Genomic DNA, 6,000 nt, shown 5'->3' on the forward strand with positions numbered 1-6,000 from the left:
TTGCAGAAATTTCATGAGGGATACGCTAGTCAGACCATGCAAATCTATCATTTTTCCATTCTCATCTTTATGCCAATATTTAGTGTGTTGATTGAATTAACACTTAATATCAGGATACAAGTGTGGCTGTAGCACAAGTTTCTCACATAAAGTAAATTGCATAAGACAGTGAAGATCTCAGTTCCTTTATAAAGTTTTTGTAAATATATGGTTGTAAACACTAATCCTGTTTTGGGAGGATGGGGTATCTCTAAATCTTGATTTATATTTTTCCTTTTGGCATCCTGATTTTTGTTCCACTCAAGGTAGTAGGTCTGCATTTGTGACAAGAATTTGTAACAAGTGACAGATTCAGGTTAGTAGCAAAAATAAATGTACATATCCTGTAAACATGGCATGTAACAGAGATAACACTTTATGCTTGGATTAAGGGGTTTTTTTTGGTCCACTTTCATCAGTAATTATTGTGCTTGTACCTCTCAGGGATTGGCATTTATGAATATACATCATTCAAGATTTAGTACTGCTGCTTTAATCAAGAACTCTAATTAAATATACTTTGATCTTTGCCTTTTGCAGTGTTTTTCTTTTTACTCGTACACGTGTATAAGTCTACTAAAAACAACGTCATTGCAAAGCCGTACTACCATGTTGCACTTGAAATGATTATAAATGGGCCATTACATAGTTCTGAAAACATTTGTAATTTAGTGTCAAGTTTCTAGAGCACATCAGTCTTGCACATTGGGCAAGCTCAAAGAATATTTAGCACTCATACATTCTATACCTCTGATTTGTCCACCTAGAATGTATACCATTGTCTCCATTCTTGAAGCGGACAAGTTATGGGGATGGGGAGGAAGGAATGAAGTTTAGCAAATATTTGAACCTGAGATGCAACATTTAGGTTTGCAAATTTGGATCCCCTGCATTTTCTGTCTAATCCCTTCTTGCACCCACTTTTGGATTCCTTTATTCATGGAAAAGGGATACAAACAGATGTAGCCTGTGCCACTAAATTGTAAATTAAGATTGCATGAGATTATGCATGTGTGTAATGATTTTGTTTTTCAGTTTAAAAATGTCTGACAAGAAAGTGTAGTGTCAAAAATCAAGTATCTAAAATGAGCATTATTGTGTATTACATAAAAAATTAACGGCTCTTGAAGATGAAATTTGTGTTTTAGAAGGTACTCTTGTTCCACAACATGATGTAATTTGTAATGGGAATCTCTCTGAGAAATATGATGAGAGATTTGATTACTATCTGACTTGGCATGTAGAGTACCTTTGTTGTATCAAATTTTTGTCATATGCTTTAGAAGGGGATATTGTGATGCCCTTTATTTGTTTTGAGCCATACCGCCCCAAAAAGAAATGCTGAATCAAAATTAGTCAAACCTTAAACATGCCAAAGTTGTTACTGTGATATCTAACAATGAGGGATCTGCATTTTATGCCTCTCCCCTGCCAAGGGTCAGTGGGAGCTAGTAAAAGATAGACATAAAAGAATTACAGTGACATTGTATTCTGGATTTACCAAACGTTGTACATTATGTCATGGAAAAGATGGAGACTGTATGCTATAAGTGACTGAAGCATCTGGGTCCTAATTTTTTGAGCACCTGATTTCCAGGCTTGTACTAATTTCCAATAGTGTATTTAATTATAGACTTGAAGGAAGTTTGTAAAGTTGATGGGTGAAAAACATTTGAGGCAGATGATTAATTAGATAACTGTCAGATCCTGAAATTGCGTTGATTTCCCTAATTATTGGCCGAGTTCCTCTAGCAGTCTCAACTATTTTCATCATCAACCCCGCTTGATTGCAAAGGGAGATTTAATGATCACTTGTACAACTGTATCATCAGTTAACGTCTTGGTTAAGGTTTTTCATTTGGTTTTTTTTTTTTGGTACCATAACAAAACATTTGAAGTCTCACAAAATATTATAGGGAGTAGTGTTTATACTTAAGCAAAAAAAAACTGAATTTGCATTGGACTGAGCAATTTCCTGCCAATTATGCATTTTCCAGCATGAAGAACACTTCATATTGACTAACCGTTTTCATATTTTGATCTTCAAGGATGCAAGGTTGGATCTAGCACACCATTACACAGATTACTCAATAAAAATACCCACAAATAGTCAGTCAGATTGCCTGGTGATAGGTTGGCTTAGATTTAGTAATTGATGGTGCTGTAGAGATGATTGGTCAACGTCCTCTGATGATAAGCTTTGTGCCAGATGATGTCTTAGTGATATCACATTTAAGCCCGTAATTTTATCTGAGGACTGGAGGGATGACTATGTCTTTAATGCATATAAATACATTTAAACCTGTCTTGGAAATACTTTTATATCAAAGACATCTAAACCTCTCAAATCTACCTATATACAGTATTCCAGACTGTTTCTTTATCATGCTCAATTGTGTAGAAAAGTATAATACATAATTCTATGGTGGCACCAGCAGTTAAGGTTTTGGTTAAAATTCCATTGATGTATCCTTCTATTTATATTTATTTGGTGCGGTTTTTTCTTTAATAGTTTCTGTGCCCTGCATTATATATACTTATCATACGCTTACAGAATATTGAGGTCTTTACATAAAAATTACATGTACTGTGTTACACATGAGCTAAAAAGATAATTTGGAAGTGGTCAGTCAGTTCCTAGCAGTTTAACCATTAATGGATTTCTATCATAAAGAACACCTGATGTGGAGCAATACTTTTTCAATGCAAGATTCTTACCCACATCATTACATGGATTACTCAATAAAACTTTTGCCACGAAACATCATTCTAATAGGGCAGATTGCTTGCTCATAGGTTGACTTCATGGACTTAATAATTGTGATGGTGCTGTAGAGATTATTGGCCCAAGTCCTATGAAGCTAAGCTTTGTGCTAGATAATGTCATAGTGATATCACATTTAAGCCTGTAACTTTATCTGAGGACTGGAGGGATCAATTTATGACTTTAGTGCATATAAATACATTCAAACCTATCTTGGAAATACTTTTATATGAAAGACACCTAATAAAGGATAGTATTTATAAACCTCTCAAATCTACCTATATACAGTATTCTAGACTTTATCATTGTCATGCCATTTGAGTGGAAAAGTAATACACAGTTCTATGGTGGCATCAGCAGTTAAGGTTTTGGTTAAAGTTCATTTAAAATTCCATCTATGTATTCTTTTATTCTTTATTTTTTGTTTAAAAATATCCTTGTCTAGCATCATATATACTTATAGTCCTGTGATGATAAGCTTTGTGCCAGATGATGTCATAATGATATCACATTCAAGCCCGTAATTTTATCTGAGGACTGGAGGGACCACTGTTATTTGAATGCATATAAATACATTTAAGCCTGTCTTGGGGGATACTTTCATATCAAGGACACCTCACAATAAAGGCCAGTATTTTTAAATACCTCGTGTTTACTTACAGTACCGATGCCTTCACTGCACCCAATCTTCAAACCACCTACCAAGTTACTGCATGAAATACGCAAAAGAATTGGGTGGACCCCTGGCTGCTTGTCTCTATTTTCAGAAACACTTCCTCTCACCTAACTCACGTAATTTATTTATTTTTCAGGTGGTGGTACAGTGACTATTGCCATCGAGAAAGCCAATCATCAAAATGGAAACCGATACCTGGCAGGCAGCACAGGGTCTAACGACCCTATGAAGCTGCATAATAGGTCTGGCAACTTTGAGGACATGGATGGAGAAGAAACTAGCCTGTGTCGTCGGGGTGGCTCCATACCTACTGACAGAAAATGTTACTTGTACATCTTCCTGATAAATAAGCGTTTGGAAATGTTCACTTCCGAAAGGTAAAGCCTAATTGTCTAAACCATCTCAACTAATTCATAATGAGGAACACCGTGGTACAATGGAGTTGTCAAGGACTTAAAACCAACAAGAAGCATGTTTCTGCAGATTTGAGTCTGCATAAAACTTTTTAAAAATGCAGACAGTATCCCACTTAAAAATTGCTCTTTTGTTTTGCACTTATTCTTGCCTACAGAAGCTACTTTTAAAAATGTGTGATCACTGAAGAAATGGTTTCAACACTAGGCAGTTGAAAGGAAGAAATGGTCTTGTATCATCTAGTTGAACATCAGTCCCTTTAGGGAACCCTTATGATTGCATACCATTCTCAGTGTAGATTAAAGTGAGTAATGACTCGTTTTTATATGCTTTCCTTGTAATTATGAGAAATTATATGTGCTGAAATGTATCAGGAAAGGGCCTTTTCTTTATTTTTAATTTTGTTAATTTTGTTTTTTGGTGTTAATTGAAAAACCGTAGAATTTCAAGCTTGGCACTTGTACCTGCTACCATAATACTAACTCTACACAGCAGGCGTGGGGGCCCCGAGTGGTCTAAAGCACTCTCCGTTACGGATCACTGCCATCTCACCTCTGTCTGCGCAGGTTCGATTCTTGGATTCAGCCAATCTGGGTATGTGAGAAAGCTTGCCAGTAGCTTCTCGTGGGTCGGTGGTTCTTTACGAGGTTTTCCCGGGTTCTTCCTCCACCATTAATACTGGCCGCCATGTATAGCCTATCGTGTGCTGAAAAATGGCGTTAAACCCCACAACAACAACAACAACACAGCAGGCGTGACTGCCAACTCTTAAGAATTTGCCATAAATCTGATGAAAATGACCCTTAAAATACGGACTTGCGGAATAAAAGGAACAACTACAGAGATGTGGTCATTGGGGTATATTCCAGATAATTGCTCAGCCTTGTTTTATTTGGGTCTGAGTTTCATAATTGCTTTAGTGGAATTAATTAGAGAATCAGAATAACGTTATAGTAGTACCTCAAACACTTTAAACTGTACATATTTTTCCATGTGAAGCATCTGCGTGAGCAAATTGGAGGTCATATTTTTTTTATGGCATCCTGCTACTAATGCATGTTGAAGACAAAAGGAAAAAAACAAAAACAAGCCTCTTAAAAATGTTTTAATAATCACTACAGAAGAATGAAAAGGAATACTCGGATGGTTCTGAATAAAAGTAGGAAGAGGCACAATTACATTTATTGGAAATCACATATCATTTTGAGCATGTCATGTTGCAGGAGATACTAAAAATTACGTCAAGTAGAGATATAGCAACAAGCCATTGAGCTGCATAGGGTTTGGAACTGAAGGTGTCTGTTTACTTTACACACTTTACAGATGAGCATAATGTTTAAGGTCGATAAATTAATTTGGTATGCAGGCTCTTGTATCATTGCTTACAATTTAACTATCAGTCACACATGTGCATTTATTATATTAGTACATGTATGACAGGTAGATTATAAGCAATGATATGGGTCTGTATGGTTTGGAATACAGAATGTTTTTTAACGCACATTTTCCAGCTTGACAAAACAGGACACATTTTGTTGCACCTTATGGAAAACTGGTCAAACTTGAGAAAAACAATCGGCTAGCTTACTGAGATGATCTTCTTAGGGTTGGCAAGTCTGCCTAAGTGGGAGATTAAGTAACCAACACTTGGCTTTCATTAGGCACATTCTGTAATTTTCTACATTTGCATCACTGAGCATTATTAACCAATAGACCAGCTGTGTTAGTCAATGCTTCCATCATTGTTCATATCAGGTTGTCTCTGTCATAGGATGCACTATGCTGCTGATAAATTAGAAGGAGAACTCCTGAAGTATCAAGTTGTCACTCTAAACAAAACATTTAGTCTCAGCTGGTCCAAAGTGTTTTGAAATGCAATGAGAATCTCTTGCTTTTTAATGCTCAAAGTGTTACATATACAAAAACTTGAAGCACTAATTAATGTTAAAAGTTCTGTGGGATAAATAAATCATTGCATACATATTCTCATTGAATTTGTGTCATGTTATATGTGGATTACTCTTTTTCTGCTCAGATAACTCTTTTTGTCCACTTGGATTACACTTTTTCCTCGCCAGGGGTTGGCATGTATGTAGCATTACATTTT

The sequence above is a fragment of the Sinohyriopsis cumingii genome, unplaced genomic scaffold (assembly GCF_028554795.1).
Source record: "Sinohyriopsis cumingii isolate HCF-2022 unplaced genomic scaffold, ASM2855479v2 utg001779l, whole genome shotgun sequence".
NCBI lineage: Eukaryota > Metazoa > Mollusca > Bivalvia > Unionida > Unionidae > Sinohyriopsis > Sinohyriopsis cumingii.